Source organism: Acromyrmex echinatior, chromosome 1 (genome assembly GCF_024713525.1).
Source record: "Acromyrmex echinatior isolate Ae372 chromosome 1, ASM2471352v2, whole genome shotgun sequence".
Classification (NCBI taxonomy): domain Eukaryota; kingdom Metazoa; phylum Arthropoda; class Insecta; order Hymenoptera; family Formicidae; genus Acromyrmex; species Acromyrmex echinatior.
In genome coordinates, this window is record NC_141852.1 from 11,761,413 (window position 1) to 11,778,322 (window position 16,910).

The 16,910-nt window shown below is 35.5% G+C and overlaps 1 long non-coding RNA gene across 1 annotated transcript in view; it reads left to right on the forward strand.

Moving 5' to 3' along the window:
• Window positions 1-11,095, forward strand: part of LOC147910966 (uncharacterized) — a 31,734-nt gene extending 20,639 nt beyond the window's left edge. Inside the window, exons 2-4 of the long non-coding RNA XR_015544389.1 lie at window positions 7,719-9,019; window positions 9,403-9,574; window positions 9,733-11,095. This is a non-coding gene — a long non-coding RNA (uncharacterized LOC147910966). The remainder of the gene's footprint in view (window positions 1-7,718; window positions 9,020-9,402; window positions 9,575-9,732) is intronic.
• Window positions 11,096-16,910: the final 5,815 nt, after the last annotated feature.

Consider the following 16,910-nt stretch of genomic DNA (forward strand, 5'->3'; position numbering starts at 1 on the left):
TCTTCGTTAGCTTCCTCTCGCGGGTTCTCTCTCCCTCCTCTCTCGCCCTTGTCTCGCCCCCGTTTCTTCCACGGGTTCCGGGCCATTCGTCTCTCCCGCGTGGTCTGCAATCTCCATTCATTCCTTTCCCCCGCCACCCTTCGCGTGCAAAGGATGTCTTCCCTCTTCTCGTGTATATACCTTCTCGCGCGCCGTATTTCCCCCGTTCCCCGATCCGAACCTGGTACATCTCGCGGTGTCCTCTCTCCATCCGGCTATCCCTCCCTTTGGTACCGACGACCGGCTCCACGTTCCCTTCCTCGAGGTATACGATAGCGTCTCTGTCTCGTCAATCTTTCCTCTTTCTCAGTGCCCCGAACGTTTGAACACCAACGCGTTCATCGCCGGTACCACAACCGACGTTCGCCGGGTGACGTCACCGGCGTGGGCGCACCCCCATGCAAGAGAAAGAGAGAAAGGAGAAAAGAGATGGAAACTGAGAGAGAGAGAGAGAGAGAGAGAGAGAGACTCTTTCTCCCATCTCTCTTTCCAAGCATGTCTTCTTTTCTCTCATCTCCTTCTCTCTTCTTTTATCCCCGTGAATTCCACTCCTCCGCTTTCTATGGTCCGAGTTTATCTCCTTTATCTCTCTCCTTTCTTGCTTTTTGCACGCGCGTGCCGGAAGACACCTAATCGATCGGTGACACAACGCAAGGAGTCACGGCAGAACAGTGCCAAAAAAAGGAAACAATAAAAGTTTCACGTTCATCAATGATTTTTAGTGATAGATCGAAACGTACGGGGATCGGGAAGGACCATGGATGGACGATGGACCGGGATGAAAGTCCACGGAATCGCCATTCGACAAAGGATTCAGAGGTCGTCGACCTCGTAGCTTGAACCTATTTCGTTCTCCGAGTGGAAATGGGCAGTAGCTGTTCAGCTTTTGAAGTCAGTTTACCCTCAACAAAATATGCAAAGCTGACTACACGATCCAGGATATAAATTCTTGAATTATCGTGAAAAATATAATGAGCGAATGATGGGAAAGCAAGAAACGATTGATCGGTAACCGAAAAGTTAGAGTTAAAGTCGATGATGGTATCCATTAAAGATTGTCAAATATGGTGTCGGCGGAAGTCGACGATGGCCAATGTCGATGACGACGTCGAAGGCTGTGACGATGTCAACGTCGACTATGACGACGATAATAAGAGACGCGATGACGATGACAACGACTAGCGACGGAAACAACTACGACAACACGAATCACCATGGCGGTGGCATAGTCACAAGCGTTGCGCGCCATATCGGGTAAGACTGTTCTACGTGGGCTTAACATCTATCTCGCCGTCTCCCACCCCTGGCCTCACGTTACCGAGCAAACACACCTTTTTAGCGGCATTTCATTAATATCATAATGGCAATGGAGATCAAGCGAATGAGTCGGCCTGCCCCGGGGGCAGACTTGGAACCAAGAGGCGCTTCTTCGTAGCCAACGCCTCTCGCCGTACGCTAACTGTCTCGCGTTCGAGTAGATCATTTGTCTTCCTCAGTAAAGTACAACTACGCATGTTGTAGACCCCAGCGATTCTCCGCTGGGCACGAGTCGCTCTCGCGAGGTCGCGAAATGATCCTCCACCAAGATATTCCTTTCTTTAGAATATTTTGTAAAGATAGACTTTTGCATTTAACTCGTTAAATTAAACTATTTTTTTATTGTACTGCAATATTATATATAATCCATAAAGGAACAAAGAATTACAATCGCAATATAATGTACAGAAGGATTCATATCGCAATGTTGACACAGAATAAGCAGATATTGTTTCCTCTTATAATTGGCTGCGTTCAGCAGAAAAAGCAGCTTTGCAACTGTCGTAAAATTCTTTAACATAATCTTGCTCTTAGTTTCTCACTGGATCTAAATGTATAAATCAATCACATTCTCAGTTGCAAAGCTGCTTTTTCTGTTAAACACAGCCTTTTTTTTACACACTTCATACACTTTGCACTCTCTTACGTTTTGACGAGACATTCAGATTTTTAAATATTGATATAAAATTTTTAGTGACGATCATTGGATCTAATTTGAAATAGGAGATTTTAGATGAAAAAATAAAACTAGCTCTATTCAAAGGTACACAAATTTTCTGCAGATTTCTCCAATGTTGGAAACTGTTTACAGCAACTGTTTACAGCATAATTTACGAACCCTCAAATAAGTCGTTACATTGTAACCGAGCTCGTCTATTGGCAGTGCGTGGAATGACGACTAAATTAGGAGAAAAAAAAACCTGTCTACCGAGCGCGTAATAGTCGATTGGGCTATTACGAACAATTCGATGAGATAACTCGCTTGGGATTACCGAGCCTTCTTAGCGCGCCGGTTCTATTCAATGAGTTATAGATAAAGTACACGTTCGCGCGCGCGCGCTGGCTCTCGAACCACCTCATCCTGACTAATTACGGCAAAGCCACGAGCGACACCGGATTAGCATTCCGGTCGCCTTAGATACGAGAAGTTGCGAATGAACGTTACCTTCGCGCCGCAAGAAGAGGGGAGGACGGTTTCTGATTCTGACTGTAGTATATCCGCTCTCTCCTTCTCCTCTTTTCCTCTCCCTCGCTCTCCCTCTGAGAGACATAATTCGAAATTGTCGGCTGGGTCAAAGAGCAGAACTCGGCTACTTAAGCGAGTTGACTCTGGTGTTCTTCGGGGTCACGTGCCACAGCTTCTTCTTCTCCTGCTGTAATCTCCTATCGTTGCCCTTGTTCTTACTTCATTATCGTATGGAAGAATTTTGACTAGAACGGATTAACATTAACGTCACGGCATTCGTGTGTACTTTCACGCTAGTAATTAGTGTAACAACGCAAAATTACATCCATGATGATATATATAAATTTTTTTATAGATAGATTATTTTCTCTTTCTCGTACAATTAGCTGTAAATATAATAATAAAAATGTACAATACCAAGAATTACAAGATGTCCTAAAAAAGAATCATTTAGTAAACATTATCAAAATTTTTTACTTTAAAGGTGAATAATGATCACAAAACGCTTGTGAGTAAAAAATCTTTGATCAATGTAGACCAAAAAAATTAAGTACATACTAGATAGGGAACGGTTTCCAAAAATTCAATATAAGATTATAAAAATGATATTCCGTATTATCAAAGTGAAGAAATATTTTTATCTTCGACAAGATCAATCTTGCGTCATCAAGTCGATTGGACATTTCCTACTTACAGTCAATAGTTCTGCGAGTAGTTTACTCTTTTTTGTTGAATCTTTTTTTTTCCAATACTCTATATATAATTTATTTTGCGATCTGATATTGTCGCAAGTGCATTATACAGATCGCTGGCGTCGCGCTATTAGCCGTTAGCGTACGTGACGTACATTCTCCTACATTCTGCCATATCCTCCGGTCATTTACGACGGCCGAGAACACGCGGTCTTGGAGGCACAACCGTGCCGATCTGACCTCATCGGATGTGACTCTGATTTGCTCAATTCGTCCACGACGTTCCTTCGCTCGTACATGGTCGCGTACATCTCTCACGGGCGCTTCAATACACGGTCGTCTTGCGCGGAAAAAGAGCCTCTGCGCGATTGCTATCGTCTCTGCCTCATTATTCCATTATGATGGCGTGTGGCGTGTGCCATACCCCATCCGCCTCGCCTTCCCAGTGTTGACCGCTCTCCTCTTTCCTCTCCTCCTTGTTCTCCTCCTTTTTCGTATCCTTACTCTTCTCTCTCTTTCTCTCTCTGTTCTCTCATGTTCCTTTCCCCTCGGCCGTAATCTTCTTCTCTGGCGTTTTCCTCCCCATTCGTTTTCTCCTTCTCATTCATCCGTCGAACCATCTTGGTTCATGTTCCTCTCTGGCTTCCTTCGTACGGAGCACCGACGGAGAGACACCGCGTACACATCTTCGTGACGATGACGTGCGTGATATTACGCGCCGAGATACGTGGAGCCAACACCAACGAGAGAAGGAACGAAAGAGGGAGAGAAAGTGAGATGATGAGAGAATGTTACGAAGAAGAGAGAAAAGAAACGAGCGAGCGACGAGGAGGCGCAAAAGGTGGTATAGTGGGCGGGAGGAGGACAGGGAATGAGGGATGGACGGTGCAGGGACGAGGCAGGGCAGAGACTCTCAAATGGTTCGAAACAGGTTCCAGGACCGTTGCTCACTTCGATCCCTCGGTGGGTGGAGAACGAGTTACAGTACGCGCGCTGGCCACGGAAGACAGCTGGGTTTTGGTTACAGGCGTGCGTGGCGAGGCTGCGAGATGAGGAGAAGGTGGAGATAAAACAGGAGAGAAAGAATCTCTCTTTCAAGCTATATGTACGGTGCACGCGAAGTTAACGTTGACATTTTCTGTTATTGAAGAATTATTGTTAGCGGACTGTCTGTATCTACTAGAGAATACACGATAGATGATCTAGGTCGACAGTAGAATTTTCTTTGATACTCAATAGGAAGCAATGTCATCTGTTTCTAATTGATTACTGGGATAAATTATGTATATTCGAATCTTGCGGATGTTTTAGCTATTTTACACGAAATGCGGAATGCATTGTATGCGTTTAAAGAAAGACTGTGATAATTAATAAAAGTTTCGAAAATATATTTATTTGTTATTGAGACTGAGAAAAATTCAAAGCTATATTTTTATTACTTAATTTAATAACATACGAATTTTTGTTTATTTCTCAATTTAATTTCTCAATAACCAGATAATAAAAGTCTCAAAAATGTATTTATTTGTTACCGACTGAAAAATTCAAAGTTATATTTTTATTATTTAATTTTGTATTGTATTATCCTAATTTAATTTCTTATATACTCGTTGCCAGATAAAATTTTCAGAAGTTTTAAAAATACATTTATTTGTTACCGACTGAAAAATTTGAATCTGTATTTTTATTATTTAATTAAATATTGTAGCTTTTGGTTATTTCTTAATTTATAACTTCTTATATACACTGACACTTACATGTCAAGCACCGTTTAGTGTCAACGGAATATATGTAGTTAGATATTGCATATTAAAAAATTCAAAGCTAGGAGCTATTTATCGCCTGCAATAAGTGAACGTGCGCGCGCGCGAGCGCGTTTGAGCGCTGTTAGAATGACTGAATCCGCTCCTGCGAGCGATGATATCATTCGTATGTCGAAACGGTAAGCGAGCTGTCTCCTATCTCATGCTCTCTGCTCCGTGCTGCGGTAGAAGATTTTATTCGAGTCCTTTTCCTACATTCATTAAGTATTCCGCTTCCTGCGCCGCTTATGAAACTGCGTTTGGGATTATCTATACTTATACGAATCCATATCGGGAATGAAACGACGATCATCTAGAAATATTACAACATTGCGCTAACTGTATGTATAATTTATGCAATTTTTTGTAGGTCTAAAAATTTCTTGTCATTTTATTATGTATGCTAGTTCTTCCCTCCATAAAAGCATCACCTCGATTGTTGATTTTAGATAATTGAAATTTTATTAGGAAAAAACTTACAAGAATCCAGTGTACGAAGCTTTTGATTAATAAATGGCACTCAGAAATAATGTAGTATAAAAAATACAATTTTAATAAATTGCTATTGAATTTTGTTTCAAAAAGGTTATGGCACAAAAAAACGTAAGTAGCGAGACGTAAACAAATCAATATTTTTTATTTACTAGTACTTGTGTTACTGATTTATGATGTTTATTATATTTGGCCGATCGTTTACTGTTTACGGTTTAATGTCTTACATTTTTCTGTGTGTTGTAACTCTAAGAGTATCTATATTACGTGAATAACACAATGAAACAAAGTATTTAGAAATATGATCTGTTTCATCTTTATACCAGCTGTTTCCTCCAATACAAATTTAATAGCGCATGGAAAGAACAATTTTGCTGAAGCTAAAAATTTATGTAAATCTGATCTAATTTTGATAGACCATTAAAATAATTATGTAGGAATCAAGCATGATAAACAATGCTGTAAAAAATTTTGATATTCTAGCAACAAGTTTGAACATCTTATATATAATTAATTTAACAGTTTAACAAACTTATTTTCAAATCTGTACCTAGTTTTTTCAGATGTTTCAGCCAAACGTTCTTTCCAAGATTTAACTTACTCTTCATCTTTTTCTAATTTTCAAAATTAGAAAAAATGAAGAGAAGTCGAGAACCGAGGTTAAAATTAATCTACTGATGAAAACGAAACATTAATCTTGCTCTAAATAATACAATTTACATTAGCATGCAGTAATGCATTATCAAAAACAATCCTTACCAAAAACGAACCACAAAATAAAATTTTCGTATATTATAATTTTCTATAATACGAAGCAATGTATGATTGCGCATTGAAGATTCAGCTTCCAGATAAGATATTATGACTGACAAGTAAAATTTTATTCAAGTCAGTAGATAAATAAGAACTTCGTCAAACAACACGTCCAAACGTATATACTCTAGGTGCGATGATTTCGTGAAGTGATTACATGCATCATATTGCACGAGAGGCTCGCACGGTTGAGCAGCACTGAAGAAGTGGCAAGGCACGCGACAAGGCAGCGTGTCCCACACGCGTTTGCTTCGAGAAGCTCTCCTTAAATCAAATCACGTAACGCATAATGTGTGTACATATATATGTATTATATGCTATATATACTATATATACATATATCTTTCGGTGAAATCGTTGAATCGCACATTGAATCTTGGAGCGGGAGCGAAAGACTCGCGACCATTGGCGAGCCGCAAAAATCCGCCATTAAAATTCGCGAGCCGCGGGCTCCTCCCATCGCGACGTTCGGGATGTGCGTTTCGCGATATTGCCGATCGCGCATGCTGCAATGTTAACGCCTTATCTTTCTTAAATTGCAATCGTTTGCAGCCTAAGAATCATACAAAAGTAATCGAGTCGGAAGTTTAGATTTTATGCGCGTATTTGCATTCCATCAGAATTGTGGTGCATGCAGAAAGAATAATTTTAATAAATTATCTAAAAATTTAGTTAGATATAGATCTGAAAATAATTTTATTAGACTATCAAAATAATCGTGTATAAAAGGCTCAAGCTAGTTGCCAGAACGTCAAAACTTTTTGCAACATTGCTTATCATACTTGAGTTTCCTACATAATTATATTTTGATGGTACAATAAAATTATTTTCAGATCTGTGTCTATATAAAGTTTTGGAAATTTCAATAAATTCGTCTTTTCTGTATAATTGTGATTAAAATTTTTTCACTGAAACGATCGTCTACAATTTAAATCGAGAGAGAAAAAATTAGAAGATACAACTTTGAAGAGTTTTATCAACTCGTGATAATAATATTAAGGGACGCTAATTTTATAATAGAAAAACTTTAGCTCAAGCATAACGAAAAATATATGATTTGCAGTTTGTTTTTTCTTTAGGCTTTTCTTTAAAAGAAACTTTATCTCGAAAAGTCTACTCAAAAAAACTTTTCTTTTTTTCGGAACTGAAATACCATGAAGGCGCTATAAATCTCGTGATATATAATACTATAAAATTTTATTGGTTGAAATATCAAACCTTGTTTTATGTTAAATAATATTGAGCAACTGAGAATTAAATCGAAAGGATGATTCACACTGATCATAGCGATCACCATCTCGCGAAATTTGTAGCCAATGGATCTCGGTAAATTTTAAAATTCTGAATTCGAAGGTCAACTTTTTGTCAATTTTTCAGGCGTTTCTATCAGGCGCGGGACTTGAATTGAGGTTGGCGCCTCTTTGGTGGTACCACGCGAGACACGAGAAGGAGAGGGCTTAATTCACCGTGCATTTCCCCTTATTTGGACTTCCGCGCTCGATCGGGCTGCAGGAGGGAGCACGGCGACTTTGGGAGGGAACGAGAGGGCCGAGCCTTCGAGACGTATGGCGAGGGACTCGCTGAGTGATGAATGTATATACGCGTCTCATTCATCTCCTACTCTATTCGGTGACAAGTTAGACCGGTGGGACATCGCGTTAAAATTTATTCACGGAAAGACCCTGCCTTTTTCACTTTCAGCTACTGCGCGAAAATACAAATCACTTTCTTTCCCCGTTCAATTCACGATATCTTCCCCAAGAAGGACGTTTAACGAGATAACGCAAATATCGTTTAGCAAATTTATAAATTACAAGATAAAGTAAAATTACAGCGGGAAATTACAGCATAAAGTAAAAAAATGAAATTATTGTAGTAAATATATAATAAGTTTGATCACTTTCTTCAATAGCTTTTTTTAATTGATATTGAAAATCGAGATGTCAATAAATTTTTATTTACGATCAAAGTGCTCGTCTTTCACTGGGTAATGTGAACGAATGTTTTGTGAGTTTGCAATTGAAGCGTTGCACTATTGTTTGCATCCAAATTGATTCGTAAGCCCAGCACTCTTAGATTCCATTCATGTATCAAATGTATCGCGACTGGTATCAAACAGAAGAAATTATTCAATTCAATCCATACAGTTGATGATCTTAGTGTGACCATTCATGTGTTGCTGTCGTTCAAATTGATAGTCAAATTGTGCGTCGTTCGTCTCGCCTAAATTGGATATTCCGAAAAAGCACCTAAAAAGATATTATAACTATAAAAAAATATACGAGAAAGTTCCACAAAACATTACATTATAATTTTCATATCGATTTTCTCTAATTATTCCAATGTTTCCGCTACAAGTTTTGATAAATTAGTTGGAAAGTAATTATTATGATCGTCTTCCTTTTTTTCGTTTAATCTTTGGTTTTCTTTTTAAAGTAAATATGCACCATGCACTGTATAATCTTCGATATATTTAATATCAATTGTGTCTATCTAACTGCATTTGATTTCTTTCGCTTTTCTTAGAAGATATCACGAAAGCAATATCATGGCTACGATATTCATATGCTCCAGGCAAATTTAATTGATATTCCAGGCCGAGCTGAATCGCCCTACAAAAAAAAGCTTGACGATCATAGCAGACTGTTCTGACATCAGGAGACTGAACGTACTATAAAGTACGTGATAACCATCTTCTAGCTTCATGACTGCTATATGCAGACGACTATTCAATGTCTGTATTATTATTAATAATAATATAAACCAATAAGCCATAACAAAAAGATACAAATAAAATAAAATATGAAAGAGAGATTAAGTGAAAAGAAAATACGATTGATTTAAAAAATATAAAGAAATCAAGTTATATAATAATTCAAAATAAATCTGTACATATTATGAATAATTTAACAAAATAAATTTGGCTCATTATATATTTATAAAATAAACGTAATTTCATAAATAGATATCTATTAAAACAATGTTTTTGTGCCAATTTATTTTTATTTATAATTTGTAAGAGAATTTTCGCAAAGACTAATAATATACTATAAATTGACAGTATAAACTACAAAGAATGATATTATAGTAGAGATTATATATACCAATTTACGAGAGCGAGAAATCTCAATTTTCTGACAGTCATATTAGTGTCGTAAAAGCCATTATCATGATTGCTACAAGTATACACAGAAACGCAGGCAGAGAAAAACATATTGAAGAGTGACATACTGGTACGTATACGTAGAGCATATAGTATTGGTTCGATAAAACACCGAATAAACGGTTCTCCGTGCCCTAATGCGATTCCGTTCTGGCTATTATGTGTCTCCACCACTTGGAGATCGTTGCTCTTTATCATGTCAGGGCGCAACGAGTTCTCCTTTTTTAGGAACAACACAACATGCCGTCCCGATCGAAATCGTAATCCACTGCGTGCCTCGTGCATACGGAAAAACGATCTCGTGTAAGAACGAGAAAGCAAGAAACGGTGGGAACGAGACCAGGGAAAAAAAGATGACACCGCCCATAATTTATCCTGGATCTTATTTCACGCGAGACTACGTGTAACTATAATTGTATGAAAAAGAGTAAGATACATTATCAGATTATTTGGATAAATTCCGAAATTTGTGATAAGAACATTCTGTTAACGAGTTGTTTTTTACAAATATCATAATGTAACACCGAGATAGTTGATTACGTTTTATTGTACTTAACTTTTACTTATATAATGTTGTATAATGTATTCTACACAAACACGCTTAAAATACATTCGTCTTACGATGCAATTTTGATGGGTTTTTGGGCATTTAAAATCCATTTTCATGGATTTTTATTTCACTTCAAATGTATGTTCATCCCTGCATAAAAGTGTATTGAAAAAAATGTATAAATACACCATAAAGGTGTAACGTAATATATGATATCTTCAGGAATGAATTCAGCATTTAAGATAATAAAATAAGTTCATACAAATATATATCTGATTTCTCTTCGTTTTAAATTCACAATTATTTTTATATTTTCGCTTTCATGTATTTTTTTGTTTTCATAAAAAAAAGTTCAAAATAACTGTCTTATATTTTATAATGCTGCAACAGATAAAATCGAGTCGTTGTACTAAACAAGTAAAGTTTCACAGTGGTTGACATCAAAACAGTTAAAAACAGAGGCGTATCGGGCAACAGGTTTGTCATTTATTTTTTAACCTTTATATCACATATTAAAGGTTACTTGCTGGAAATTTCATTCAATTCATTGAATGAAATTTAATTCTTGTTAATGGATTTTTTGTAAACATGGATTTTAAACAAAAACCAAACGAATATAATTTAAAACGAATATAATTTGTTTGAATTTATCTTATTCTTGTTAAATAATTCAAATTCACTGAAATAGATCTTACATGTTATCTTACATCCTATATAGTAAAAGGCTAAATTCTTAACAATATCATCCATCGTGAATATACATATTTGTTAAATACTCTGAATTAAGCGAGACAAATGTCGATTTTACGCTCTTAATTGTGATCTTGATTGTACCTATATTGCTTCACCACTTATTGCATCTTTGTCCTTTCTGGTTTTTGTTGCTGGTAAGCTTTGTAACAGCAGTTTTTGCTAAACTGCCTAACCATTTGCAAGTTACCATAATCTATTGTACCATATTTTACTCCGTTAACATGTACTCTTTTTATAGAGTCTTGCAATAAAGTAAGTTAAATTAAATTTAAATGAAATGAAATTAAATCTTAGTTCAAAGTGATCATTTGTTTGTCGTATCTGTAAATTATGAAAAATCCAACTCATCTTGGGATAGCAACGGCTCCGCGATCTCCACGGAAATGAAAAACTCCGAAAACGGAACAGGAGACAGAAAAATATAGAGTGAGAGAAAGGGTGGCGGGAGGGGGTGGGGGAGAGAGGAGAAAAAGGGAGAAAGAGAGAAGGCATCTAAATGTTGGTCCAGGCGCGTGGGACGTTGATTGCGGTTAGGCTCGTGCCTACTCCCTCTTCTTACTTCCAACCCTTCTCTCCACCACGCATGTCGGCGTCGCGCCGCGTCTTACTCTCTCCTTTTTCGCTCCTCTCTCCTTTGAGGAGAGACTCTGAATACCGGTCCGGTCTGTCGTACGTTTGTGCCGGTGTAAGTCGTCTCGCTAAGGATATACACACGCACGTGCGTGCACGGAACGGGCTCACATACGTACGGGGACCCAGTCGGCTGGCCGGTCGGTCGGACGGCGTGATACGGCGGAGAAGGTAGGTATATATACCGTATATACGAAGGCGACTTCTCTCCTCTCTCTATGCGTGAGAGAGTGCCGGTTAATGCACGTACATCTCTCGCCGCTTATACATAGATTTGGATGGTGCATGGACCAGTCCTGACACGCGAACGCGCGCCGCGAGCCGCGCGCGCCGTGGCCGTCTCGGACACAATGCTAGAGAGATCCGTGCCACACCTCTTTTCTTCCTTCTTCTTTTCCATCCCGAGTCCTCGGCGCGCCCTTGCGTCGGATATCTCCTCCTATATTCTCGCTATCTCGATACTTTTCACGATCTTCTTCTTTCCTTCGTTACTTCAGCCGTTTCATCTTCTTCTTTTTCTTCTTCTTTTATTACACGGCCGCAACGATTCTCTCCCTTCGAATCTTCCTTCGCCCCTTTTCACACGCGCGCGATATCGCCTCAATACGTTCCCGATAGTACTTTATCGTATATTTATGCATTTCTGTCACTTTTGCTTCTTGACATATCCTTGCTTGTTCGATAAAATCTCCGCAATGATTTGCGAGCGTACTAATTTTATCGGTGCGGGAAGAGCAATTTCTAAAGGCATTCACGACGCGATAGTTTCGACTAGAAACTAAAGTATAAGTTGCATGATAATTATCAGTGAAGTAAAATTACTGAAATTTATAATTTTATACTTGTATATCCTACACTGAAAAAAAATTATTAAATTTTAATAAATATTTGAATACTCCTGTAAATATACAAGAACCATTGATTTAAGTATCATTTTATACATATTTATTTACTTAAGTAAATTTTTAATTAATATTTAAACAAATATTTATTACAAACATTTAGTAAATTTTGTTTCAGTATATACATTTTTTAAGATATCCTCCAGCGTAAAATTTCGAATTGAATTCTCGTATAAATTATTATGCAATTAAGTACTACTTTTAAACGCGTGATTATGAGACATATTACCGCAACCGCTTCTAAAAACTAGCGTGTAGTTAAACTTGTTGGGTCGCAAAGCGTTTAGTGAAAATTGTCGGTTGTTGCATATTTGCTCGCATGCATTAGTTCTCCGCAGTGACTGTAATATATAATAATATCCTCAAAAAAATGATGTACCGTGTCGTTTATGCTCGTGAAACGCGCACGCGCGTATCATTCGTGACCAGACAGAACAGGAGAACCTTCAATCATCAATTTATGAATGAACGGTTAAGTTCCTTTCGGTGAAAGTCTAAGGTGTACACATCGAGAGGCTGAGAGTGAAGAAAAAAGGAATCGCTTGGACAAGGTGGGGACTGCAGTTAGATATCGAGAAGCGAGGCGAAGCTCATGAAAAACTGAAGGTGTAATATTTTACTTATCAATTACATAACAAAAATTTGCCCAACACGCAATGTTTATTGAGAAACAACACACACACACATATATATATATATATATATATATATATATATATATTGTGTTTCAAATTTTACTGTTACACTGAGAAAAAAATATCCTAAATTTCAATAAATATTTATTTGAATAGGACTAACTAAAAATTTATTAAATATAAAAATATATTTCTTTAATACAAAAAAACATTAATTTAATTTAACAATCACTTTTTTTATTAAGTAAATATTTATTTATTGTAAGCAAATGTTTAGTTGGCAGAGTATTCAAATAAATTTAGTCAGTGTAGTGCTAAATATTTACGTGGAACAATTTGATAAGTTAATAACTTATTAAAAAGAGGCTAAAGTTAAAAATAAGACGAATTTTGATAACAAAAAAGTTAAAAAACTAACTTATTAAACTGCATTTGTATAGTAGACATAAAGTAAACTATAGATTTTTCAGCTGTCGTAGTTGAATATTACACAGCCGTAATATAATCTCATGATAATATGACAACATTAGCTCTGTTCCCGTTGCTTGCACTTTTTGCTTTTAGCATCTTTACTTTCTCTTTCCTTAACGTTCAAGTATATATTTATCTTATTTTAAATGTAAAAATTTTTTAGAATTTCAAGCAATGCGAACAAACCTGTTATTGTATTAGAAAAGTTCTATAGTTGCCAGAAATGCGTAAAGTTACATTTGGAGCATCCCAAGCAGAACAACAAGTCACGATAACGTCATGACATTAAAATGACATTAAAATGAATCGAAAATGATTGAAAAATGACTTTTAATGATCATTTTAGAGTTATTTTGATATCATTTTGATATCATAATGACTTGTTGTTCTGCTCGAGATACTTCAAAACACAAATTTGATCCGTAAATGTTTAATATAATATGTAAAAGATTAGACATAAAGCTTAAAAAATTATTATTTCATACAATATTAAATTAACTGATGAAAATATAATTTTTTAATAGTTATAGTTACAGAATATTTATAAATCTATGCTTTTATGTAACTTTATAAGTAAATGTTTTTTAACACGTGAGATTTTCAAATTATCTTATATTATGTTCTATATACATGGATATTAATTTCAATTTTTAATTGAACATAGAAGCTTAAATTTTTTGTAATTGTTTTTAAAATAATTGAGTCAGTCATTGTGTTGTTAATATAAACTTGTAAAACGACCTGATATCTAGCTACTTGGCTTCTGATACAGTTATGGTTCACACTAAGAGATGGCAGGAGTTGCTTAATGAAATGAAGCAAATAGTTGAAATTTATAATCTTATTGCATTCTTTCATTTCTTCCATCGCTCTTCCATTCAGAATAAAGTATGTTTGCTTGTGTTAATAACTTGCATTGTATACGTCAAATATACTCTTTAAAAATTATTCAATTTTTATATATATATTAATACTTACAGAAATAAATGTAGTATAAGTTATTAGAATTTTTAATTAAAGAATTAAAAAAACAAGTTGTTTATCAAATTCAATACGAATACTTAAATTAAATATAAAAATTATACATTTTTTGTGTACATCAGGTTGAAGGTAAACTAAAAACTTCCATTATTTGAATGTTATTCGAGTTTTCTTAAGCAAAATTCAAATTTCAAGTGTTAACATAGATACAACTTTTCATCTATCTTTATTTAGATTTTAAAAAATAAGTCAATTTTTATTATAAAGCTTGTTATTTCTATAATTAATGAGAAAAGACTCTATTTATATTGCAAATAAGAGATTAAACACAAAAGGATAAAAATGTGAACGATGCATAAAAAAATGCGCTATAAAAAGGAAACTATTGAAGATAGCGATCAACCCATAATTAATAATATAGAGTTGTCCTGTTTCAAGAAAAGCTATTTAGACTCAAAGAATTCTAACGACTAGATTTTTCCATATTTTTTTATTATTAAATCCAACAGATTCAATATTTCTTGACTTTTTTATTACAATTTAGTAGGTCTAAAACGCTATCATTATGTTAATCCACAAAAGAAAAGCTTACTTTTCGTATCACTTTTTATATTTATATTTTCTCTCTTTTGTAAAGAACAGACATTATTTGTACAATTATAAAAATAAATAAATGTAAAACTGATTTTTTAATTTGGAGTAAAGCGTGATGCGCGCACACAAAGCACGCGCGCGCATAATTCCCGTTTTCTGAGGTTACTGGGTGAGTCACTCTGTATACGTTTGACTACTTTGGCTCAGTAAAGTGAGGTAAAGACATTATGATATCAATTAATTACGCGGTTTCTGCGTGATGAGACCATCCGGTTTGGTAAGGTAAGTCTTACGCACCACAACGCGAATACCGTGTCCCGACGGCGCGGCGTTACCACTATCGGAATGACACAGGAATGCGAAGAATTCGAGTAACGGGTTACCGTGATACGCCGCGTCGCGTCGGGCGATGATCCCTTAGCTCTTATCGATCTTCATCCCTTCGGTCCCGCGTGACAATGACGTCGATTGACATTTATTGCGCTCGCAACATATCTTGTTCGAATAACTTAAAAGAGGAACTCTCTCTCTTTTTAAGGAACGTATATATATATATATATATATATATATATATATATATATATATATATATATACATATATATATATATAATCATAAAATGTTTATAGATATATTATTGTACAAATAAAATTACTATAAAAAATATTACTATTATATTTCATTATTTTTTTATCTCCTTCCTCTTTATAAACTTAACTTAAAAGTTTAACATATAATTGATACATTACTTCTTTAAGTTTTCTAAGTTCTTTGAAGTGGAATCTCGCTCTAAAAAATGAAAATTGAATTAGTCCTGAAAAAGAGGTTCAATTTTCAATCTTTAAGAGATTTCATTCCTCAAAATGAAATTCACTTTAAAAGTTTTTACTTTAAAAGAGAGACTGTGCAAGTAGATTCTTTCTTAAAAAGAATCTCGCGTTTCTCCAATTTTTGATAATAATCATGACAATGATCTCATTACCACACATTCTTCGCTTCAATGAGCGTCTTCCGGCCCATCAAATGCAAAAGGGCAGACATAGCTGGCAGGAACTACATTTCGGAACTGAATTCGTCCAACTGGAAAAATAATACGAATTGAACGAATACTGAATTGAATCAATAACCTATAATATATTATTAATATAGGAATTTATAGTAATGTAATTGTAATCCGAATAGCTACACGTTTAATAAACATTTTAATACATTTATTATTCATCTTTATCTTAAAAAATTTCTGAGCAAATTGTTTCAGAAATTATTTGGAACTTTTTAAAATAATAGTATTTTCATCTATTATGTTTCTTGCTGAAACCTGGAAAAGTCGATTTTGCTTAAAGTATCTAAAAATTTAGCTTAGATATACATCTGAAAATAATTTTGTTGGACTTAAAAAACTATTAAAGTAATTATATAAAATACTCAAACTTGTTACTAGAATATCAAAACTTTTTGCAACATTATTCATCGCGTTTGAGATTCCTACTATAATTTAATGGATCAACAAAATTATTTTCAGAACTGTAAGTATTTAGCTAAATTTTTTAGATATTTCAGCAAAATCGTTTTTTCCATGTAGTATAAAAGAGATATCGTTTTTGGACGCAATGATAATTTTAAAAATCCCATTGAAAATTCAATAAAGTACTCGAGATATAAATAATTATGCGGAAGGAAGATGCGCTAAAAAGAGGTGGAGAGAAAGACAGACAGAGAGAGAGAGAGAGAGGGGGGAGATCCACACTCTCGTGAATACGCGCGTGTCCTGGATCAAGGATGCAAATATGGCATAGTATCCTGCGTCGTGTGTCTCGCTCGCGTTTGGATATATACCTCTACCTAGACAGTAATATTGGTAGGTAATTCAAGCGAGGTAGGTTGAGCCGC